The 25,343-nt window shown below is 50.5% G+C and overlaps 1 protein-coding gene and 1 long non-coding RNA gene across 8 annotated transcripts in view; one reads left to right on the forward strand and one right to left on the reverse strand.

Moving 5' to 3' along the window:
• Nucleotides 1–634, reverse strand: part of PKNOX1 (PBX/knotted 1 homeobox 1) — a 48,647-nt gene extending 48,013 nt beyond the window's left edge. For both annotated transcript variants that reach the window (XM_022553059.2, XM_022553057.2), the window contains exon 1: nucleotides 494–634. The gene's annotated coding sequence lies outside the window, so the exon portion shown is untranslated. The remainder of the gene's footprint in view (nucleotides 1–493) is intronic.
• LOC111163902 (uncharacterized) lies at nucleotides 103–25,269 on the forward strand. Of its 6 annotated transcripts, none has more exons than XR_016392937.1 (7): nucleotides 103–1,327; nucleotides 1,511–1,604; nucleotides 2,229–2,282; nucleotides 16,528–16,838; nucleotides 17,065–17,181; nucleotides 19,011–20,423; nucleotides 20,524–25,269. It is a non-coding gene; the product is annotated as an uncharacterized LOC111163902 (long non-coding RNA). The 6 variants fall into 6 exon arrangements; XR_016392939.1 differs by having other exon boundaries at nucleotides 872–1,327; nucleotides 19,011–19,155; nucleotides 19,370–25,269; XR_016392940.1 differs by having other exon boundaries at nucleotides 872–1,327; nucleotides 19,011–19,155; nucleotides 20,292–25,269.
• Nucleotides 25,270–25,343: the final 74 nt, after the last annotated feature.

The raw sequence follows: 25,343 nt of genomic DNA on the forward strand, positions 1-25,343 counted from the left end.
CGCGACGCCGGCCCCGCCCCCGCGCGCGCCCGCTCCAGGCCCCGCCCCCGCGCGCCTCCTCAGCCTGGGCCCCGCCCCCGCTGCGCGCCCCCGCGCCCCCCGCCCCGCCCGCGCAGGGGCGCGCGCCGCGCTCCGAGAGGGACGGTTAGGAGCGCGCGCCTCACCACGGGCCCCGCGCGGCGGCGGCGGCGGAGCCTTCCAGAAATTTCCGCGTCCCTAAGCCCACACCGAAAAACAAGCGGGGCGCGCCCCCGCGCCGGCCCGGCGGACAGCGCCCCTCCCCGCGGCCGCGGCTCCCCTCCCCCACCCGAGCCCCCTCCCCGCCCCCTGCCCCGGGCGGCGGGTCTGGCGCGGCCCTCCCGGGCGGCGGCAACCCGCGGAGACCCGGGCGGCGGCGGCGGGACGGTGGCCGCGGCGCCTGCAGGCCGGCGTGATTGATAGTGACGGGGCGGCGGAGCGGCGGCGGCGGCAGAGCGGTTGAGTGACAGCTTACCTGGGTGCCAATCTTCATCACACTGACAAGCGGCTGCAGCAATCGGGACCCGCAGTGCCGCGCCCGCGTCCAACCGTCACGCCGACGCTGGGCCACGCGACACAGCCTCGCTCAATGGGAGGAGGGCGACGCCGACGCGCGCCGCATCAATATTCACAGAGAGGGCGGGGCCTTCCGGGCCCGGGCCCCGCCCCGTCCCGGCGCCGCGGCGGCCGGGGGCGGGGCCTGGCGCCGGGGGCGGAGAGTGAGCCGGGGGCTGGCGGAGGCCGGCCCCACCCCCGCCTCGCTCCCCAGTCGGGCCCCGCCCACGACCGCTGCGCCGCGGCGCGAGGAGAGGCCCACCCCGCTGGCAGCGAGCCCCGCCTCACTACTACGCAGATGGGGGGCCACGCCCCCTCCGCTCGCTCCTCAGCGGCCGGGGGAGGTGTGTGGTGGGGCTCGGGTGGGCGAGACCATTCGCGACGGTCCGGCGGGGAGGGCGGGCTGTACCATCCGCGGGAGGAGCCTCGGGTCCTCTTCGCGCGCTAGGGCGCCGCGGGGCCCGGCCAGCTCCGGGCTGCCCTCGGAGGCCGGGCCGCGCGGGCGTTTGGCGCCCAGGCCCCTACTCTGCGCAGCGCCCTCTTTTGTGTACAGGCCCGCGGCAGCCCCCCGCTTTCTTCCCCGCGGACGCGCACGTGCGTCCCGAGCGCGGCGGCTGTGCCCAGAGACCCGCCTGACCCCGGGCGCCCTTAGCTCTGGTCCGGGCTCCAGCCACCGCAGCACGCTCGCCTCTGGTCTCGCGCTCTGCCCTCAGGGACCTGTGCCCCGGTGATCCACGCAAGGCCCGGTCTGCAGGTGAAGTGGCCTCCCTTAGAGCGACCCGGAAAGTGTGGTCGTATTTCAAGGTGGACTTTAAAAGGCGGTGCTGCCTTGCGCCCGCGGGCCCCGCCGGTGGCCGTGCGCTCCAAGACGTTAAAGGAAGGGCAGGCCTTCCCTAGTGCAGAGGCACGGGGCTTGGCTGACTGTCCATTTTTGCAGAAACCTTCCTCCTGTGTGGGATCGCTGTCTGGAGAAGGGCTCCCGCGCTGCTCCGGGAAGAAGCAGACCCAGGACGGGAACACGTGGCTGAAAGGTGCCTGGGGTGGGTTCAGTTGTGAACAGCTCGTCAGGACATCCCTCCTCTAAGTCTTCAGGGTTCCACCAACACCAGGAAGCCACAGACAGTCTGTGTGGCCCTGCAGAACGGCTCTGGTTTCCAGAGAGTAGGTTGTAGCAGCGCTTGGGCTCAGGGGAGGCCAGTGAGCCACTGACCAGTGGAAAGTTGGAGGGAGGGGACCCCAGAATCTCAGTGATGCAGACTGGCTACCTATATGTGCAGGGCCCAGTGCAAAATGGAAATACAGGTCCCTTGTTCAAAGGATATTAAGAATTTTAAGGCAGGGACAGCAGAGCATTATACGAAGCTCGGGCCCAACCGTCTGCACTGGTCACAGGCGCGGTGCAGCAGCCCTGGCCTCACTGGCTTCATCCTAGTGCTGGCCCAGGGCTGAAGCTTTCACCTGGTTCCCATCAAGTGTGTGAGGCAGCAGGGGTCTCGGACCAGGAAGACCTGGGGGTGTGCAGCCCCCTGATAGCCAGGTACAAGTCACCAGGCAGATGAGGCCCAGGACCTGCACCCCAGTCTGGCCTCTGCGCCTGGTCTCCTCTACCCGTGCCCCCCATGATCTGCCCGCTCTTTCTTTCCTTCTCTCTACAGGGCCATCTCCAGAAAAGAGGAAGAGCTGCAAGTGCCGTCGGTGATCCCCTCCAGGTTTGCGGCTCTAAGGCTCACACATTTGGGGGCCCTCTTTAGGAAAAATAATTCAAAATGAGGTAGAAGTGGGGTCACGGAGGGCAAGGCTTCCTTTGCTTCCATTTGCCTCCCTCCACAGCCTGCCCCCTAGTATTGGCACCAGGGTGGTTTACTAATAGTAAAGGAACGTTTGTGCACAAGCAGCTCTTCTGAGTACTTTCCTTCCAATTTCTTTTTTATAAAGATTTGCTACTATTTTCCCAAGGACCACGTCTAGGTGTGTGAAATGAAAAGCCTCATATAATTGTTTATAGAACTGTCCAGATGACGGTAGGTGCTGTGAGGCCAGGAGGGGAGGGCACAATAGGTGGGCGCAGGCAGGGAGGTGGAGGAACGCTTTGAGGGACCCACAGGAAAGGCAGAAAGAACTCTGCCAAGGCGCCGGCCAGCCTGACAGAGCCCCGCTCTGTGCAGCGCTGTCTCAAGCTGGAGCGGTTTGGGGAGAATGTAGGAGAAAGGCGAGCCTTGGACCCTGCCTGGCGGAGCTTATGAGTCAGTGCACAAAGCCTGTGGCAGCCTGGATGGGGTGCAGGGAGCTGCACTGTGTGGGGGATATTACAGGGTGAAGGCTGGAGGAGGTGACGGGGGCAGGCATGGCTTGGGCCATCCTCAGAGGATGGCTGGGATCTGGGGCTTTGGTAAGAAAAATGAGTGAGAAAAACACCTAAAAATAAGGGCAAGTCTCTTGGCTTGTTATGGTGGCCAGTGTGGCTGATGTGTGTAAGCTGCTTCAGTTTGCATAGGTGAGCAGGAAGTCACCAGTGATGAGTAGGGGATGATCCTTTTAAAAATATGTCAGACCTCATCACTGCTGTGCTCAACCCCTCCGAGTGTTACCCATCTCATTCAGAGCAAAAGCAAAGTCCATTCAGAGCCCCTGAGGGTCTCCCGGATCTCTCTCCCCTCTGCACTTCTGACCTCAGCTCCCACCACCCTTCCCCTCACCCACTCTGTTCCAGTCTGCCACCTTGTGGCTCCTTGCTCTCTGCAAGCATGATTCAGCCTCAGGGCCTTTGCACTGCCTATTCCCTGTGCTTGAAGCACTCTTCCCAAAGATATCTGCATGGCTTTCTCCCTCACTCCCTGAAATCTTTCTCAACATCACTTTCTCAGAAGAGGTTTAAAATTGCAAACTCCCAACCCATTCCCTATCCTCACCCTGCTTCCTCCTCTATGGTACTTGTGTAGGTACATGTAACATATGATGTAACTATGTAACCATGTAACTTGTTTATTATGTCTATCATCCAACACTCCCACCCCCAACACACACACACATAAACACTAGAATCTACTCTCCAGGAGAACAAGAATTTTACTCTGTTTTGTTCACTGATGTATACCGAGCACCTGTACTAGTGCCTGGCAAGGAAATATTTGTTGAATGCATGAACGAGTGCTTCTGAGGCATGGTGTATTGGTTAGCTATTGCTTCATAACAAATTATCCCAAACTAGTGTCTGAAAACAACATACATTATCTCAAATTTCTGTGGGTCAGGAATCTGGGCGTGTCTTGACTGGGTCCTCTGCCTCAGGGCCTGTCACGAGTGGCCGTCAGGGCTGGGGTCTCATTTGAAGGCTTCACTGGGGAAGGATCCACGTCCAAGCGCACATCGTGTGGCAGATGGACTGAGGGCCTCTGGTCCTTGCTGGCTCTTGGCTGGAGGCCCCTTCAGATTCTTGCCACATGGACCTGTCCAGAGAGGAAAACAGCAGCTTGCTTCATCCAAGCCAGCAAGGAATAGAGTCTGCTAGGCAGACAGAAGTTGCACTGTTATGTAAAGTAATCCCAGAAGCATCTTCCCATCACCCTTGTCTAGTCTATCGGTTAGAAGCAAGTCTCAGGTCCTGCCCACACACAAGGGGAGGGGGTCACAGGAAGACACAAACACCAGGAAGAGAGGATGCCCCAGGGCCAACTTAGGGCCCACCCAAGTGGTATTTCTTTTTCTGTGTAAAAGAGAGCACTGTGGTGTAGTCAGAAGAGCCCTGGGCTTGCAGTCCACAGTGCTGGGGATGGAGTCTGGCTTTGCCACTTGCTGTGTGAATGTGGATGAGGGCACTTGACCTCCCTGAGATCCAGCTCCCTGCCTTCAGTGGGGACTTCGTACATCTCTCAGGGGATCTGCAGAGGAGGCAATGAGCTGTGTGTGGAAGGCTCCCAGCACACAGTGGGTGCCCAGGGCCGAGACTGGAGGAACCACGGTTCTTCATGCCTGAGCCCCGTTTTTTTTTAATTGTGTAACTTTTTTATTATGAAACATTATCTATCTGCAAGGGAGCAGATAGCATATACGTACATTTATATAATAATAAAAGGAATATAAATACACTTATCAATCTTGGGAAATAGAACACTGCCATTACCTTTCAAACCCACTGTCCCCTTTCTTAAATGCTTTTCTTTTTCTCTAACCAGAAATAAACATATCCTGACTTCTGTTTTTTGTTTTGTAATTCCTTTGCCCTTCCTTATAGTTTTACCATCTAGATTTGAAATCTCAAATAATATATATATTTTACTTTTCACTGTTTTAAAACAATATTTGAATTTTATTGAGTCTTGTTCTTTTAACCTAATCTTTGGTTTGAGACATCCATTTATGAGTCTGCACAGTACTGAGGCTCACTCGTTTTAAGGGCTGTATACTATTCCATCTGTATAACCACTGTTTATCCAATCTACCCTTTTTTTTTTTTGACATCTTTATTGGCGTATAATTACTTTACAATGTTGTGTTAGTTTCTGCTGTATAACGAAGCGAATCAGCTATATGTATACATATATCCCCATATCCCCTCTCTCTTGCATCTCCCTCCCACCCTCCCTATCCCACCCCTCTAGGTGGTCACAAGGCACCGAGCTGATCTCCCTGTGTGATGCAGCTGCTTCCCACTAGTTATCTATTTTACATTTGGTAGTGTATATGTGTCCATGCCACTCTCTCACTTCTCCCAGCTTACCTTCCCCCTCCCCGTGTCCTCAAGTCCATTCTCTACATCTGCGTCTTTATTCCTGTCCTGCCCCTAGGTTCATCAGGACCTTTTTTTTTTTTTTTTGATTCCATATATATGTGTTAGCATACGGTATTTGTTTTTTTCTCTCTGACTGACTTCACTCTGTATGACAGACTCTGGGTCCATCCACCTCACTACAAATAACTCAATTTCATTTCTTTTTATGGCTGAGTAATACTCCATTGTACACATGTGCCACATCTTTCTCCATTCATCTGTCGATGGACACTTAGGCTGCTTCCATGTCCTGGCTATTGTAAATAGAGCTGCAATGAACATTGTGGTCCATGACTCTTTTTGAATTATGGTTTTCTCGGGGTATATGCCCAGTAGTGGGATTGCTGGGTCATATGGTAGTTCTAATTTTAGTTTTTTAAGGAACCTCCATACTGGCTGTACAAATTTACATTCTCACCAGCAATGCAACAGGGTTCCCTTTTCTCTACACCCTCTCCAGCATTTTATCCAATCTACTCTTAATGAGATTTAGACTGTTCTTTCTTTGCAAGGATTATAGACATGATATCAATATTCTTTTGCATGTCTCCTGGGGTACACGTGCAAGAACAACTCAGGGGTGTGCATCTAATAAAGAATTGTTGGGGGCTTCCCTGGTGGCACAGTGGTTGAGAGTCTGCCTGCCGATGCGGGGGACGTGTGTTCGTGCCCCGGTCCGGGAGGATCCCACGTGCCGCAGAGCGGCTGGGCCCGTGAGCCATGGCCGCTGAGCCTGCGTGTCCGGAGCCTGTACTCCGCAACGGGAGAGGCCACAGCAGTAAGAGGCCCGCGTACCGCAAAAAAAAAAAAAAAAAAAAATTGTTGGATCATAAGATATAATGAGTGGCTAAAGCAACTCCCAGATGAAGTTGCCATTAAATAACATGGGGAAGGCTCTGGCAGAGATGGTATTTGGGGGAAATGCAAAAGTTCAGTTTTGTGCATGCTGATTTTGAGGTATTTTCAAAATGACTTCTGAGAATAACAAGTGAGTGTTTTGTAAACAAATCTGGAGTTTGTGAGAGAGGTTATAGGTAGAGATACAAATTTGGGAGTTGTATCAATCAGGAAGATTTCAAGAGCGGTTTAATGAAAGTACTATTTTAAAAAGATACTTAAGTATCCAGGGGACTAATTAACAACAAACCACTGTGAACTCCTAGGCTGAAGGGAAAGGGAGAGGAATCAGTCACTAGAACGCTGAAGAAAGATGTTCTCTCTCTCTCTGTCTCTATTTCATGGCTCGTGGTTTTGTTTTTATTTTATTTTTAAATTTTTAAAAAATTAACAATAATTTTATTTGTTTACTTTCACCTGTGTCAGCAATTTGGGGTTTTTTTTGTTTGTTTGTTTTGGGGGGAGTTTTTTGCCACTGGTTATTTTATTTATTTATTTACTTTATACAGCAGGCTCTTATTAGTTATCTGTTTCATACATATTAGTTGTATATATGTCAATCCCAGTCTCTCAGTTCATCCCACCAACACCCCCCGGAGCCCCGGTTTTCTAAAGAGGACAATTCCAACAATTAAGTCCCTAAAAGATCAGGGTGGGAGACACTGCCCCCAGCTGTGACGGTTCCTCCTCAAGGATCCCAGCACAACGCAACAGGGACATGGCAGCCATGGCCAATGTTAAAAGATAATGTCGACCAAAGAAGGAATTGTGACTCTCAGGCAGACATGTAATCGGCAGGTGGCCAGCAGCTTCCTGAGCTTGTTAGTTGAGTGAGGGAACTGGTAAGACGTTCCAGCCAGTTCAAAGGAAAATGCAAAGAACACACACCTATATAGGCAGGAATATTGGCGGGAACTTGCAAATTGTGCAAATCTGGCTTTGGGTGGGAGGATTTGGGGACCATGGGGTGAGGGCTGTCCCTCCATCACAGAGTCCATAGACAAAAATAATTTGCATCGTCACTCGTTCTCTACAACCATAAGATAGCTCAAAGGCAAGGAAAAGCTAGAATCAGATAACCCAGAAGGGTGAGCTCTAAAGAATGCGTAGTTGCCCACTGGAGACGCCCAGCCAACGTTTTTGCTTATTCCAGGTGTCCTTACACCAGGTTATTACTTTGCTAGGGCGGCCGTAAGAAAGTGCCACAGACTGTGTGGTTTAAACAACAGAGAGTTATTCTCTCTCAATTTGGAGGCCAGAAGTCCGAGATCAAGGCGTCAGCAGGGTTGGTTCCTTCTGAAGCTGAGAGGGAGAATCTGTCCCAAGCTCTCCCCCAGCTTCTGGTAGCTTGCTGGCAAGCTGTGTCATTCCTTGGCTTGTAGAAGTATCACCCTGATTTCTGCCTTCGTGGTGTTCTCCCTGTGTGCCTCTGGGTGGCCAGTCGCCCCCTTTTTAAGGATATCAGTCATATTAGACTAGGGCCTACCGCAGCGACCTCACTGTAGCTTGATAAAGACCCTGTATCTCCAAATACAGCCACATCCTGAGGTCCTGAGGGTTAGGGCTCACCATATGAATCTGGGGGGGCACGATCCAACCCTCACACCAGGAAATCCTACCCTGGAAACACAGCTGGCCAGGCAGAATTGTGAGGGGGACTAGGGCCTGAGCTCTGGCCACAGCATCAAATCGCACCAGGTCCGTGCTGTGTGGGTCCCTTCCCCACCCATAGGTCAGCGTGGTCCCGTGGCCGTTTTAGGATTGGTCACCACACCTCCAAACCAAGGCCTCTCCTGGCCAGTGGGCTCCAGCCCTGGCACCAGAATGACTCGGCTTACTTGGGGTGACTCTCTGTCACTAACTGAAAATCTGCTCATCAGGAAAATGTTTCCTGAAGCATTCTGGGGGCAGGGACGCTGCAGTGGTCCTTGTCTCCCAGGCTTGCCTCCTGGCCAGGCATGCTCCCCTGAGATGAAGCCAAGGATACGAAATACCAGTCAAAACAAACAGCAGATGCTACAGTGAAAAGCCAACTTCCTCTTGGTTTTATCCTGACCTTTTATTAACCAAGGTTTTAAACTAAGTCTTATTTACATAAACACGTTCCCTGATGCAACCTCTTGTTTTTAGGCCGTGAAACCAATTTTCTCTTGATCATTTTCAGGCACCCAGAGCCTTAACTGAAATACCGGCTCGTTCCCTAGATTTTTGCTACATTAAACTATATTGTCCAGTTAAAAAAACAAAGTACGAAACACCGTGGTAGAGGACGATTCCTGGCTCTCCCCTGACTGCACAGCCTTTGGACAACTTTGCCAGTGAAAGCTTTGTTCCAACCACCTGCCCCAGTGCAGCTGTGCCGATGGCACGAAGCTTCGTTCCGCAGCTCCTATTTCCCAGCGGTCCCTCTCCCAGGCCTCGTTGTGGGTCACACCATGATGGCTGCCCACCCCTCAGACGGACCACAGGTTCTGGAGTTGACTGCTCCCGAGGAGAGCCGGGTGGCGACTTTTTTGAGCGGGACCAGAACAGGCCTCCTCGGGCCGTGCAGCTGCAAGTGGCACAGGGACCCAGCTGCTCGCTTGCAGCCGGCGACTTTCCCAAACCAGCAGGTGCTTCAGCTTCCTTTGTGATCGGGCCAGTTTCTAAATTGGGTAACGGTCAAGAGGCATGGTCTGCGATGTCACGTATGTAAAAATCTGTTTCTCGTTGAAGTTACTAAAGTAATGGCAAACGAGCTTTCGCAGGGCCGAGCTCACTTTGTTCTGATCGCTGCCACTGGCGTAGGGGGTCCAGGGTGGTGGGTGGATGAAGCCCACCTCTGCCCGAAGCATCCAGCCAGGCTGTGCGTCCACTTCCTGGTCTGAGGAACGGAACTAATAAGCAGAAAACAACTTCTCTTTATTGTTTGCTGTGAAGAGGGATCTGATTTAAACATTACTCGAAGGCCCCTGCTTATCTTACCAAGCACGATGTCCTCAACTTTCCTCCACGTTGTAGCAGGTGACAGGACTTCCTTCTCTTTTAAGGTTGAATAATATTCCATAGTCTGGATAGACCACATCTTGTTCATCCATTCACCTTTCAGTGGACACTTGGGTTGTTTCCACCCCTTGGTTAGTGTGAGTAATGCTGCTCTGAACATGGATGTACAAGTATCTGTTTGAGTTCCTGCTTTCAGTTCTTTTGGGTCTATACCCTCTTGGGCGTGAGGCGGTATCGGTGATTTTTAAGACTCCTTTGCTTCCCAATTTCTCTCCCCTCCTACCTTATGAAATACTTAAGAGGTTAAATGTGTAAGATAAGGAAATTCCTAAAAATGAGGAATTGGGAGGTTTAGACTTACATTTCTCAGAGGGATTGGAAAGAGTCCCTTTTTACCACCCTGAATTCTCCCAGCCAGAGCCTGCCCTGTCTCACTTCACAGCTGGCTTTGGGTTCATGAAAACATATAGAATATTAGAAATTAAAAGATTGTTTTTAAAAGATTTCTATTCATTCATTTAAACCTACAATAAGAAACCGATTCCATGTTACTCAACAATAAATAACATTTTATGAAAAATCATTATTTTCAAAAAATGATTAGTGAGAACAAGGGACTTGTTTCATATTTTTGCAGATCTCTTTAATGTCTAGCTTGATAAAAGACAGCTGGATTCTCATAGCTGCTTCTGTGTTCAGTCTCTTGTAATATATTGTTTTAGTTGATGTCTGTGAAGAAAAGTTGACCTCGCAGGGATGTGTAGCAGGAAAATGGAGGAGCGTTTATATAGGTTCTCCACCAAAACTGACACGTAAATGTTCCTTACAGGTTCATTGCAATGTGGACTCCAGCAGCACTGCAATGGACCTTTCCTGCTGTTAGACTAAAACCCACTGGTCTCTCTGGCACTTTGGATGGATCTATTACCCACACATGATTTTGTAACATGGCCATTTGGTCATTTGGAAAATACTAATTCACTGAACTGTGCAGTTATTCCAAATGTTGACCCATTTCACTAGACAATATTAAAAATCACAGTTGTGCGGAATGTAAATTGGAGCAGCCAGTATGGAAAACAGTAAGGAGACTCCTCAAAAAATTAAGACTAGAACTACCATATATGATCCAGCTAGTCCATATCTGAGTATTTATCCAAGGAATACAAAAACACTAATTTCAAAAGATAGATGCACCTCAATGTTCATGGTAGCATAATTTACGATAGCCAAGATGTGAAAACAACCTAGGTATCCATCAACAGATGAATGGATAAAGATGGCGATATATATATATATGTACCATTGTGTCCCCGCAAAAAGGCAAGGACCGTCTTAGTATTATTAGAAAAGCAGTTTTCTTTGATACCAGTTATCTTTTAATTGAAGTATAGTTGATTTACACTGTTGTGTTAGTTGCAGGTGTACAGCAAAGTGATTCAGTTATACAAATATCTACTCTTTCTCAGATTCTTTGCCATTATAAGTTATTTATAGTCCCTTGTGCTATACAGTAGGTCCTTGTTGTTTACCTATTTTATATATAGTAGTGTGTATGTTAATCCCAAACTCCTAATTTTTACAAGTAGCTATGGGCTTCCCTGGTGGCGCAGTGGTTGAGCGTCCGCCTGCCGATGCAGGGGACGCGGGTTCGTGCCCCGGTCTGGGAAGATCCCACATGCCGCGGAGCGGCTGGGCCCGTGAGCCATGGCCGCTGAGCCTGTGCGTCCGGAGCCTGTGCTCCGCAACGGGAGAGGCCACAACAGTGAGAGGCCCGCGTACTGCAAAAAAAAAAAAAAAAGTAGCTTTGACCCTGAACTGCTGAACCCTGAACGGGTCTGGGGGTACTTGGGGCCCATGGGCCACACATTGAGAGAAGCTGGTTAGACGTGCGTGCCGCACGGAAGACTAGTTAGTTCCCCGCAGGACCTCTTCAGCGTCGTCTTTTCCTCCTTTCCATCGTTCACCTGCTATTGTCCCATAATTGAGAGCCCACGGGGTGTGAGGTCCCGTGCGGGTCTTCAGTGATCGGTGTGACGCTCCCTCTTTTTATTCTGAGCGGAGCCCACGTTTCATACACCCCTCCAGGGCCTCTCCCTCCACACGCCGGGAACCGTACAAATATCGCCATATCGTGTCCGCTCCAGTCGTTCTGCGTATCACTCGATTCTGTAACCCTGTAAGAGACCCTTTGCTGAGGACGTCACTGAGCAGTGGAAACATGGCAACAACAGCAGGACGGAGCAAGCCAGCAAGTGCGCTCAGGTGTCCGGGAATTTAAAAGGATTCCAGTCGTACAAAGCCCGTCCTCCCACCACAATGGAACTACACTACAGATCAGTAACAGAGAGATAATGGGAAACCCCCAATATTTGGAAACCGTATTACACACTTGGGTAGAATACGCAGAACACAAGGTTTGCCTTTCCGACTGTTTGCAGGCGTCCAGGTCAGTGGCCTGGCGCACACGCGCTGTAGTCCTGCCATCACCGCGCATCCAGAGCGCTCTGTCGTCTTGCAAAGCTGAGGCGCTGGGCCCTGGAAGGGCAGCTCCCCGCACACCCCCCAGCCACTGGGGGTCACAGTTCTGCCTTCTGTCTCTGCCTCTCGGGGGCCTCATCTGAGTGGACTCATCTCTTGCTGACTGGTTTATGTCACTGGGCACGGTGTCCTCAGGGTTCATCCGTGTTGCGGCATGGGTCAGAATTTCCTTCCCTTGTAAGGCTGAATAATACTTTTGCTTTATTTTTTATTTTTTTAAAATTTATTTTTAGCTGCGTTAGGTCTTCGTTGCTACGCACGGGCTTTCTCTAGTTGTGGCGAGCAGGGGCTACTCTTTGTTGCGGTGCGCGGGCTTCTCACTGCGGTGGCTTCTCTTGTTGCAGAGCATGGGCTGTAGGTGCGCGGTCTCAGTAGTTGCAGCATGTGGGCTCAGTAGTTGTGGCTCGCGGGCTCTAGAGCGCAGACTCAGTAGTTGTGGCGCACGGGCTTAGTTGCTCCGCGGCACGTGGGATCTTCCCGGACTAAGGCTCGAACCAGTGTCCCCTGCATTGGCAGGCGGACTCTTAACCACCGCGCCACCAGGGAAGCCCAACTGTGCTTCATTTTAAAAGAGAGACAACGCCCTCAGGCCGGAGGAAGACAGAGGCAAGAGCTGTGAGATGACCCAGTGTATGCAGCTGGCACTGGGCATGGGCTCAGCTGCATTGGGTCAGGACAGGATTTCCTGGGCTTCGGCACCTGGGATGGTTAGTTTCCTGTGTCAGCGTGGCTGTGCTGGGGTGCCCAGTTGTGTGGTCACATACCCGTCTAGATATTGCTGTGAAGGTATTTTTCAGATGTGATTAACGTTTGAATCAGCTGACTTGGAGTAAAGCCGAGCACCCTCGTAATGCGGTGGACCTCATCCGACCAGCTGAAGGCCTTTAGAGAGAAGACTGAGCTTCCCTGAGGAGGAAGGAATTCTCCCAGCCGACTGCTTACTAGAATTTCTAGCCTGCCAACCTGCCTGCAGACTTCAGGCTTGCCAGTACCCACGTGGCATGAGCCACTTCCTTAAAATCAATCTCTCTCTGTCTCTGTGTCTGTCTCTCTCTCTGTGTGTGTCTGTATCTATCTATCTGTCTGTCTCTCCATCCTATTGGTTCTGATTTTCTGGAGACCCCTTAGTAAGACAGTACCCCTTTCTGTCTCTAGTTAGGCCCTGAGAATGGCACATTGAGGCCACCACGAGAACAGGCAGGCTCCATTTACTTGCTGCACCATTTCGTCCTTCCCTACCGTGGATGGCAAGGTGGCCGTGAGAGGACCCTGGGAGGCTGGCTCAGCTCCAGGTTCTTCCTACAGGAATGATACAGCTGAGGCTCGGCCTCAGAAGACGTGCTTTCAAGTCCTGCTTCCTCTCTGCCCACAGCCATCCGTGTCCTTGGGAAGGGTGCCCTCCTGCCTGAGGAGGAGTGGGGGTGGGTAGAGAGGATGAGGGGGGACAGAGAGATGGTGGCCTAGCTGCGGGCCCCTCTCCCACCCCTGCCCACCGGCTGGCTGCACTGGCCTTTGCAGGGCCTGGCGTCTCTGTGGCTCATCGGGGAGGCTGATCATGGAGGCCCAAGGGGAGAGGGAGGCGGAGCTGGCACGCTGTCCTCCTGCCCCCGGGACGGCACGAAATTAGCACAGAAAGGAGCATGAAAATGAAAAAACGTTTCTCTTTCTTCTTGCCGCCTCATTCTTGGCTCTCTTCCTGATCTTGCTGAAATTAATGTTTACCATCTCTTGAGACGTCAGAGAACAGAGCTGCTGCTTCTACAACATATTTTCAATGAGAAGAAAAGAAAGAACCAAGCCTGGCTGGGTGGTGGGCTGGGCCACCCTCTCACTGCCCGTTGGGCTGGGTGGCCCCTTGTTTGGCTGCGTCACCATGTATGACATTATCTAAATGCACTTTTTTTTTTTTTACTTTATTTTTTTAACATCTTTGTTGGAGTATAATTGCTTTACAATGGTGTTAGTTTCTGCTTTATAACAAAGTGGATCAGCCACACATATACATATATCCCCATATCTCCTCCCTCTTGCGTCTCCCTCCCTCCTCCCTATCCCACCCCTCTAGGTGGTCACAAAGCACTGAGCTGATCTCCCTGTGCTATGTAAATGCACTTTTCTTACGTGCAAATATTAGTCAGGATCAGTGGAAAGATTAAAGAATAGATTTGTTACCCGAGAACAGAAAGTGCTCGTGTAATTAGAGACCTGGAAGGAAACCCTGGGTCCTTTTATGGGAAGAAAACTGGACAAGTTGAGGGCTCCCAGCAGTCCCGAAGGGCCATGAAGCCGGGCTGGGCCCTCATCCCGGGCTTAACTAACTGGGCGTCCCCTTTTACTGCCTTCAGAGTGAACAAAGAATACAAACGCTTCCCTAGTAAGGATTCAGAAGGCTTGTTTAGCAGTGGGGTGGAATCACTTAAAATTAGCTAAGCTTTTGCCAATTGTATGTAAAAGTTCTCAAAGCCCTTAATAAAGCATTTCTTACTTATTCTGATTCCACTATAGGCTTACCTACACCATCTTATTATCTCATGGCCAAAAGGTTTGCTAACTAAGATAAGCTTTCACTCCTGCCTTGTTCCAATCCTCAGCCATCCTGCATTCCCAAAGGCACGTTAGCTGTTTTTAAAAGTTAGGGGGCTTCCCCGGTGGCTCAGTGGTTGAGAGTCCGCCTGCCGATGCAGCGGACACGGGTTCGTGCCCCGGTCTGCATCTTTCCAAGCAGGGGCAGGTTTGTTGATCTGCAAGGACGTGCGTTCCTCTGCTGCACGCACGCTGATGCTCTGTGTGTCGCCGACCACGCTTGGTAGCCTTGGTGTTGAGAGGAGCACAGTTTCCTGGAAGTATTGGCCTCTCCCGCGGGCTCATGAATCCGCTCCGTGAGTCGGGCTGGTGGGAGTCAACCAGCTGCCGCAGCTTGTCTTCATTCTGTGCGCTCATCTGCCTCTGGGAACCAGCGATTTATAAACAAACATTTATTATTTACAAGATCGGAAACGTTACATTTATGGAACTCCAGAAATAAACTGTCAGCGACCAGGAAACATATTTTTGATGCATTGCAAATGTACTTCCCACGTCAACCATTTGCCCAGATGGCCCTCCAGTTTGTCAACTGAAGATGAGCTCTTCCCTCGTAGCATCCGATGCTTTGAAAGTTTATCTTCCTCTTTCATGGCCATGCTTCCCATGGGGTCTAATCTATTTTCTGTCTCCTTGTCAACAATACCTCAAGGTGTGATGCAATAATTTGAGGGCCACGGAGTAGTAACTCGGTCTTGTATTTACGAGGCATCCTTCTCCAAGGGAAGCAAGGTGCTCTAAGGACAGCTCATGTGCCGTACACAGGGGCAGGTATTACTGTTATCTTTTAACCTTTTCATTTTGGAAATTTTCACAAAAGTTTTTGCATGCACAGAAGTAGAGGGAAGAGTATCGTGAACCTGTGTGGACGCATCATTTAGCTGTAAGATTACCAACATTTTGCCAATCTTTTTTTACGACTTTCTTTTTTTTTTCCCCAAACAAACAACCCTTTATTGCAGGTTTTTTTCTTTTCTTTTTCTCTGGCCGCTCCACGCAGCTTGCAGGATCTTAGTTCCCCGACCAGGGATCGAACCCATGCCCCCTGTAGTGGAAGCGTGGAGTGTTAACCACTGGACCGACCACCAGGGAATTCCCTGAAGTATAGTTGATTTACAATGTTGTGTTAGTTTCTGGTGTACAGCAAAGTGAGTCAGTTATAAGTATATATATATATTCTCTTTCAGATTCTTTTCCATTATGGTTTATCACAGGTTATTGAATATAGTTCCCTGTGCTGTATAGCAGGTCCTTGTTTTTTATCTATTTTATATAATAGTGTGTATATGTTAATCCCAACCTCCTAATTTATCCCTTCCCCACCCTTTCCCCTTTGGTAACCATAAGTTTGTTTTCTATGTCTGTGAGTCTATTTCTGTTTTGTAAAGAAGTTCACTTGTATCATTTTTTTAGATTCCACGTATAAGCAATAGCATATGGTGTTTGTCCTTCTTTTTCTGACTTACTTCACTTAGTATGATAATCTCTAGGTTCATCCATGTTGCTGCAAATGGCATTATTTCATTCTTTTTTATGGCTGGGTAGTATTCCATTATATATATACACCACATCTTCTTTATTCATTCATCTGTCGATATTTTGCCAATCTTGTTTCATCTATTTCCCATCCTTTCTTCCCCTTACATAGTTTAAAGCAAATCCCAGAGATCATGCTATTTCACTGCAGTAGGATGCAAGTGTTAATAATTCCACTTTATGGGAAAATAGAAGCACTGAAAAGTATCGCCCAGAATGATACACTGAGTCTGTGGGGGAAGGTAGGTACCAGAAGCCAACTTCCCCCCGTCCTCAACTTCCCCCTGTCCTAACTGTGCTCCTGCAAACTGACGCAGCCATCCCACACACAGATTGACTCGGGCATGTAGAGAGCATGTCACCCACGACACAGTGTCAGCTGGGACAGAGGTCTTCAACCAGATCCATCACATGGAGAGATTTATCTCAGCCCACAACTATTTAAATAAATTAAGAGCTTACTTCCAGAAAGTAAAAAATCAGAGTCCCTCTAAAGAATAACTAGGAAGCTAAACGCCCCAAATTACATTTACTCAGAAGAATGTTATTTAAAATCCAAACATATGGAGTCATAAAGAATAAATGTGTGACCTTTTGTTTAACTGCAACCCTAAAAATACTTATTTTTGTTGTTGCACTGGCAGCTCCAACGTTCCTGCGAGGAGAATGACAGCAAACACCATCTCCCGCCAAGACATCTTGAGTGTCTGGGGTTTTCTGTTGAGCTTTGGATGCCGCCGCATCGAGGAATCTTTGCCAGACGCGTCACCCCCTCCGGCCTCCCCACAAGGGTGGGGCTTCCGGGGCAGCTCCCAGAGGCGAGAAGGCCAGTTCAGGAGTTTCCTTGGCGCCTCGAGGCACCCCCTGGGCAGCTGTTGTACAACAAGAATTTAGCCGTCTTTGTCTCCGGTTCCGGCTCAACCCCTCACACCACACCTGAGTTTATGCTAATGAGGTGACTAACCTTGGCCCCTTGAGAGCTTCAGGTGTGGGCGGGGGGGGGGGGGGGGCCCATCATGCCAGAAAGACCTGGGTTTAGAGGGTGGGGACCTGGTGTCGAGTGACATCAGGCTGACCTCTGACCTCCAGGGAGGGCGGATGGGGGGCGGGGCTGGAAACTGGATTCAATCACAAGATCAGAGTTCAATCATGCGTATGTAACAAACCCCTAATAACTCCAGGCGCTGGAAACTCAGATGCGCGTCTGGATCACGTGGCTGTGCTGATGGGCGGATGGCGCACCCAAGGGGCCTCCCGGACCTCACCTGTAGTCATCGGGACCTGCTTTCCTGAGTTCTGTGAGTCATTCTGGCGAACGATGGAACTGGAGGGGGTGCCGGGAACCCCCAAATTTGTAGCCAGTTGGTCAGAAGTACGAGGGGCCTGGAACCCCGGAAGTGCAGCTGGTGTCCGGAGTGAGGACGGTCTTGTGGGGGGCCGTGTCCTCAACCTGCAGGGTCTGTGCTGAGCCCGGAGCTGGTGTCAGAGTCGTACCGCTCACCCCAGCGCACTCGCCTTGGGCCCAGGCGCCTGGTCCAGATCTGGCCTGCGACCACCCCCAGGTCTCAACATGGCACCCCGGGGGCCTGGGGGCCACGCCCTAAGAGGAGGCAGTACCTCCAGCCTCACCGCGAGCGCGGGGATGGGCCAGCTGCCCTAACGTTTCCCCCATCCACCCCCGTCGCTGCTTCGTGTACGTTTGGGAATGGACCAGTTGTAGTAGATTTTGTTATCGAATAACACACGTCGTTGAAAACTCAAATATAGAAGCAAACAAAAATATAGACGCCGATAAATGAAAATACCCCCAGTGTCCCCATGGGCTGTTGCCGTGCCCTGGAAGAGGTGCCCTTTTCAGGGGAGAAGGAGGAAGTCGGCCCGGTTCCGCAGGGAAGGCGGGGATGCTGCACCCGCCCCCAACCCTCCCCCTGCCCCCTCCTGCTCTGTTCCCTGAGGGGCCATCGCACTGGCTGCCCCCAGGATCCTCCTCTGGCTCCCGGGTGGGCTGGCCGATGTGGGCACCTTCAGAAGGCAGAGGGCCGGCAGAAAGCGAGGGGTCATGCCTGGGTCACCGTGGGTGCAGGGTCCTCGCCCGCTGTCACAGCCCCAGGCATCCGCCTGCCTCCCCGGTTCTGGGACCGCCCCTCCCCTGCCCTCCCTCTGGGGGCTCTCAGCTCTCGATAACCAACCCCATGTGAGGAACCAGCGGTGCCTCTTCCCTTGGCCCCAGCTCGCAGCCAGTGCCCGCAGGAAGTGTCCTCAGATGACTGGGACTGTGTCCCGCTGGGAACAGGGAGGGGGCAGCAGAAAGCAGCCTACGCCCCGTGGGAGCAGCCGCCATCCGCCCAGCACTGAGGGTCATGGTAGGGAAGCCCGGGTGGTTCTGGTCCGACCAGGTTGGGGTGAGAGGGGGCAGGCCCGCAAAGGTCACTGAGGACAGAGGGCAGAGGGCAGGTACCCTAGGCTGGCAGACCCTCTGTGCGGTGGGGACGGGGAGGCCCCTCCTCCATCGTGGGCCTGGGGTCTCCCCAGTGTCAGACGTGGGAGACCCGCCTCATGGGCCGACAGCAGCAAACGCTGGAGAGGCCGGGATACCTGCACCCTGGTGTCTCAGGTTGTCACAGGACCAGGAGGTGGCGAAGGTGTTACCAGGGCAACACGGGCCCTCCAGCCTCTCTCAGATGCTCCAGAGCAGAGTTTCTCAACGTCTGGTCCAGTCCCACCTGCCTCTCAGTCAATGAGCATTTGTCTGAAGTGCGGATCGTTGGTGCTGAGCCCCAGGAAACCCCCCTGCCCCACACGACTTAGATAAGTCCGCGCTTCCTCACGACCCCCGTAGGACTCGCAGAAGATACCCCTTTTTTTTTTCTAGAAGATGCCCTTTTACACACAGGCCCTCCCGTTCTTTGTCTTGTGAAGGGTGAGCTGAGATTAGAATTGTCCCTGTGAAACCAGCTGGACACAGAGACAAACATTTCCGTTCAGCGAACTGAGCCGTCTCTCGATGGCCCTGCCTGTGAAGCCCAAGGCAGGCCCCCTCCGCTGAGAAGCTCTGATCTTGGGCGTCCCCTTACCTTAGCAGCCTGAATAAAATCAATCTCCACTCTCGTTTGTTTTGTCTCCGCAGCTCCCACCCTGGGCGCAGGAGTCACTGGCGCCCTTGGGCGATTCCTACGGGGTCAAGTTTGAGCAGCTCAGCCCTAGAGGCAGCAGCATCAGAGCATCTCGAGGGCTGCATGGTCCGACCTCAGACAGACACTGTGCACAGCCAGGTGAGGGGCACGTGGGCGTCAGGCTGGGGGATCCGCTCTCCAGATACAGGTCTGTCCTCGGACTCGTGTTCACAGGCCTCTCTGATCTGCTCCAGGGGGCAAAAATTAGACTTTGTAAATAGAAACTGATTTAAGTAAGTAAATCAACGGTAAGCATTTTGGGGTCAAAACAGCCTCTTCACTCCCCAGGGACCCAGACTTCTATCCTCACCAGGTCCTCCCCATGCAGCCTTTTATTGGTTTGTCATCATCACCCCTGCTGACGACGAGTGATCTCCCTGGGAGTATCCCAAGAACTGCGGTGGCTGCCCCGTGCTTTGGCACAGAATTCCTCTCTGAGTCAGAGCCCGAGGCCGTTAGCGCGGGGGAACAGCTGCGAGGGCCACACCTCCTCGAGTCATTTGAAAATCTTATGATGAATAAAAACGATCCATGACACAGACTTATGCATTATATATTAGCCTAATATCTCTGCAATTACACCACCAACAGTCTTTTGTTGCACACATGTTTTCCTAAGGACGCTCCGACTCCAGTAGTAAAACGTTGACTATCCAGTGACACTACATAAAATTTCCTCTTTCTGTGTTGTCAAATCCTTAATAACAATGACAAGTCTAACATTCAGTGAAAGGAGGAGAGCGAGGTGGAAACCCCAGGAATGCTAAAAGTGTGGAAAAGAGAATTATGCGTTTTAGATTAAATAACCAAAAGACTGAGCAGAAATACAGGGTCAAAAGATGCTGAAAAAGAAACCTTAAATATGGTTCAAGCACCACAAGCTCTTTAAGCTGTCCCCTGCGTGCAGGTGACCTTCGTTTGCAGCAGTACACCTGGTGATGCCATCACGATGCTTTAAAGGACCCGGTGGCACAGTGAGAACGGGGAAGGTGGGAACTGAAAGCCATGAGCCAGAGAAGGACCTGCTTAACTATTACATTTCAAATGGATAAACAATAAGGTCCTGCTGTAGAGCACAGGGAACTGTATCCAGTCTCCTGGGATAAACCATCATGGAAAAGAATATGAAAAAGGATGTGTATATAAGTGTAACTGAGTCACTTTGCTGTACAGCAGAAATTAACACAACATTTTAAATCAACTATACTTCAATAAAATAAATTTTTTAAAAAAAGAAAGAAAAGGATCTGCTTGGAGGACCAAGAGGCCCAGGCTGGAGCTCGTCCTGCCCACAAACCTCGCTGTGCAGTGTGCACATGTTAACTCTATCCAGATCTATCTCCTTCCCTTCCCGGTCGCCATCTCAGGTAGGACGGTCAGGTCGCCAGCACCCAAGTGAGGTTTCAGCAATGCCTTTCCCCCTTTCTGTTTCTCATTAACTCTGTCATTTAACAATTCACTCTGAAGGGCTTCCCTGGTGGCGCAGTGGTTAAGAGTCCGCGTGCCAATGCAGGGGACACGGGTTCGAGCCCTGAACCAGGAAGATCCCACATGTCACGGAGCAACTAAGCCCGTGAGTCACAACTACTGAGCCCACGCGCCTAGAGCCCGTGCTCCGCAACAAGAGAAGCCACCGCAACGAGAGACCCCTGCACCGCAACGAAGAGTAGCCCCCACTCACCGCAACTAGAGAGAGCCCACGTGGAGCAACGAAGACCCAGTGTAGACAAAAATAAATAAATTAAAAAAAAAGAAATCTCAGCTTAAAAAAAAAAATTCGCTCTGAAAACAGCGTTTGGTGGCATGAAGCTTTGTCTATTTCCATGCAATAAACCCACATTTTAATTTCATGCCAGAGCATCCTTTCTTTTCTGATTTCTCCCTATGCTGGCAGCAGCGACTGGCCATATGCTCCGAGGGAGACGGTGTTTTCCTTTGGCTTCCCCCAGCTGGCTCGGAGCAGAGGATGGTGTATTTTAAGCCCCATGCTTTAAAAACCTTGGCAAGGCTTCTGATGAACTAAAGACATCAAGATATACTTGTAACCTGGGCTCCGAGTAGTTTGGATTTTGTAAGGTTTTAACACCAGTGCTTAAAAGAGAGAAAAAAGGACTGGGGGAGCCCAGGCGACAGGTCGGACTCCATCCCTCGAGGGCTGGTCCCGCTCCGGGGCGGGGCTGGCATCCCAGGACAGAGCGTGGTGGTCCAGGAAGCCGCTCCGTGGCCCTCAGAGCCTGGAGGCAGCCCTTGCCAAGGGGATGCAGGTGGTCGGTTGCCCTCGACCACCTAAGAAAGTGCAAAGAAGCTTCTCTCCAGGCTGCCCAAGTTTGCCCCCTTAATGTGTTTGCCGGGTTGCCTGTTTTAGACGTTAGACTGGCACGGCTATGCCTGGCCATATTCTGTCCCTGATTTGTTCCACCCATTACATCCCTGCTCAGCTGGGGATTCAGCAGGCGGGGTCAACAGAAGAAATAGCTTCAACCTCAATTGGTAAAAAGAGTTGCTTCTTTCTTTCTTTCTTTAAAAATTTTTTTCCAAAGATTTAAAATTTTATTTTTGAGTAAGTAATAAATTCACATACTTCAAAAATCCAAATGGATGAAAGGAACATACGTGGAGAATTTGTGTTCCAACCCACGTCTCCATCTGTCACAGGCATAGTTCTAACATGGACCTAATCATTCATGCTGCCCTAGTATCTGTTTTGTGGAAGGTCCTCTCCTGAGTGTGAGTAGACCTTGCTTAACCAGGTCCCGAGCAGCCCACTTTCTGGGACACCCATTTCCGTCCTCACCCTCCGCCCGGCCGAGGTACCCCACCACCCAGCCCCGCAGTGGCCGAGGAGCTGATTCGGTTTTACTGTTTCATTTCCAATATTACTTAGGTTAATACTTGATTTGTAAGTGTCAAACCCGGTATAAATGGAAGGTATTTTAATATGCGCTGGGCAGCAGGGACTGCTCGGGGCACAGGGCATGGGTGGTTTGGAGGGCAGAGTCTGCACCCCTCACCTTCCCCTGGGTCTTCCTGTGCCCTGATGTCTGGAGAAGCCTGTGGTGGGTGCCTGCCCTGTCCATCTCCCCTTTCACCAGCACCCTGTTCCCCCCACAGAAGAAAGGCTGGCTTCTCACTTATCTGGGAGACTGCTCGGATACATCATCCCAGAGATGTTAAAAAAAAAAAGAAATCTCCGGGGCACCCCTCAAAGAAACAACTCGCAATGTCAGAGGACGCCCCACTAATCAAGGCCCTAGGACCGCAGAGTGGGGCTCCCATCTTCCCTGGGCTTATATGTGTATTTCTGTTATGAACAAAATGTAGCATTAGACACAGACATTTTGGCCTGTGTCACGACGTTGGGTATTTGGGGTGGGGGGTGGGCTTGAAAGCAGTGGTCCCATGTAGCTGTGCCCCTTCCACCTCCGATTAGGGAAGAAGGACGAGGGTCCTCAGACAGCAGAGCAGACTCAAAGTCAGACCCCCTCTCCTGGCTCAAGGGTACGACTCCCGGCTTCATCCAGGCGATAACCTTTGGCAGGTCGGAGATGGATTTGCGGGATGCAGGGGCACCTGCTGCACGTTTCCCACAAGGAAGTGTGTGGTGAGTGCTCTCACTAACTGGGGTTCAGCTGCACAGTTTTCATGATTTCAAGGAGGCGGGGAGAAGTCCTCACTTCTGACAGATCAAGGTAACAGCCTCAAGTAAAAGAAACAGATACCGGAGAAAACTGAATGTTTCACGTGTTCTCCAGACTTGGGAAAACAGTCACTGATTTTTGCCGAAAGGTAACTGGTTACTATAAATCCACACTCTTTTATTTTTCTTTTTGACATGGGGCAATCTTGCCTGCTCTCACTCACTCCTGCCTGCACGAAAGTGTGTGTTATATTTAAATGAGCTTAATGGGAAGTGCTGAGGCTTTTGTGTGAAGATGCACTCGGCCATCATCATGGCACGTGTGCAAGCTGGACGCTGACCCCAGCCCAGGGGCGGCTCCCCCATGGCTAAGGGGACAAGCCTCAGGCCCCTCCCGGGAGTAGTGGAGGGGCCGGTCAAGGCTTCACACAGTCAGGTGGCGTCAGACTTGCAAAAGGAGGGTATTTGACCACAATCACTTAAGACCACAGTCTCTTGGGACTTCCCTGGAGGTCCAGTGGTTAGGGCTCTGCACTCCCACTGCAGGGGGCACGGGTTCGATCCCTGATCAGGGAACTAAGATCCCATGTGCCAAAAAAACAAAACCAAACCACAGCCTCTTTCCACTCCAGGGTCCTCCATCACTTTCCCCTCCTGGCCGGCTTGGAGTGGCTGTCGGGGCACACTTTGTCTGGGTTTAGAGACATGTCTATGGGTTCACACTGACTTCCTGTGTGGCCAAGCTACTGAGAGCTGTCTGCCGTGGGCACGGCCTCCGGGGACACTCCTGCTTCCCACCGAGCGACCCGCCAGGCACGGGGATGTGAAGGTGGTGACCAGAGGGGAGACTGCAGTGGGAGCGTCACAGACATGTGCTATGACCATGTCCCATGACCGTGAACATGTAGCATGCTTACAAACATGTGATGTGAACGTGAGCTGTGACCACATCCTGAGAGGTTTGGCAGCAGCGGTAGGTGGGGAAGGAGGAGAAGCAAGTTTTTGTTTTTGTCTTTTTAAACGTTTATTTATTTATTTATTTTGGGCTGCATCGGGTCTTAGTTGCGGCACACATGATCTTCCCTTGTGGCGCACAGGCTTCTCTCCAGTTGTGGCCCATGGGCTCTGGAGCATGTGGGCTCAGTAATTGCAGCGCACAGGTTAGTTGCCCCGCAGGCATGTGGGATCCTAGTTCCCGGATCAGGGATTGAACCCGAGTCCCCTGCTTTGGAAGGCAGAGCCTCAACCACTGGACCACCAAGGAAGTCCTGAGAAGCAAATTTTGAAATGCAGGGAGCCAGAAACTAGTCATGGAAAATTCTTTAAATCATGAAATATGGCATCAGATTTGATTCCCCTCCATACCTAGACGAACAGAACTTCTCTCTGTGGGGAACAAACTCCATAATACAGTACATGCAATCAAACATAGGCCTTGCTTTCTCTTTTTTGATGGGAATCATGTGAAATTATATTGATCAGAATTCCTGTGCTTGAAGCAGTGCTACAAACAGCGAGGATGTCTGTGTGCGGTCACAATTTTTATGTGTCCAGACTAAAAACAAATTTTGATCAACCCTGCAGGTGGAAAGACTGAATTATCTTTCTCTTCTATCAAAATAGTACTATAAAAATGCCATGTGAAGAAGGATTCAAAAAGTATGCAACCAAAAATTATTTCTTTATTAACTGCTCGACACATAAAGAGGTATGTCAAGCCATTATCAAAATATCATGTTATTTTTCTGGATTTTGCGAGGTTTACGGTATCTACCAAATTTTAAAATTTGTAAGCTAGTTTTTCCTCCTTCTAAATAATATCACTTTCATACCTAATTTTGAATTCATAATTGTGCATTATTTTTATTTAAGAGCGCTCCATATTCTGTCAGACTTAGGCCCCACAAAACCTGAATCAATCCTCAAGAGTGTGCTATACTTTCTCTTTTTTTTTTCTGTTAATTTTCATTGAACCTCTTCTAGCCTTAAGTACTAGTCATTCATGGATATAGGAACTAATTGAAAAAAATAGTTTCAATACAAATCACTAAGAAATACGTATCCAGTAAAAACTTACTTTATAAGTTTAGAAATGTTTGTTAAAATTGGACTTTATAAGTAAGTTACTGAGACTTGTAAAAAAATGCTTTAAGAAAAATTAGGTTTTTATTAAGAATACTGTATTTTAAAAACTTTAATGTTTTCAAAAAATTGTTTAAATTTTAAAATATTTTTTAAAAAAATTTAATATTAATTTAAAAAGTCTCTTCTGTACAAGAATCTGTCAGACATAAAAGAACTCATCTGACACTTTCAAAAATAAAAAGCATTAAATTATTAAATTTTAACAGATGGAAAGAAATTGAAGTAAAAAAGGAGTTCCTAAACATCAGAAACACATTTTTTTTCAAGACACACTGGTTCCTAAAAATCCCACTGAATCAAGAAACAGCCCGTGCGAGCCCTGCAGAGCCCGGTGGCTGTTCTCCGAGTTTCTGCTCTAGGCCCCAGCTAACTTGCTCTGAAGGTCCAGCTGAGTCACCCTCTCAGGCTTCCCCCCGACCCCCCTGCCTCCTCCAGACCCCTTGGCTTGTTTGATTCTTCCTTAGTCGGGGTTCCTGACAGTTCCGTTGTCTTGCCAACCTGACCG

Source organism: Delphinapterus leucas, chromosome 4, assembly GCF_059928025.1.
Source record: "Delphinapterus leucas isolate spDelLeu-1000000601 "Yukka" chromosome 4, BTC_Dleu_Yukka2, whole genome shotgun sequence".
NCBI lineage: Eukaryota > Metazoa > Chordata > Mammalia > Artiodactyla > Monodontidae > Delphinapterus > Delphinapterus leucas.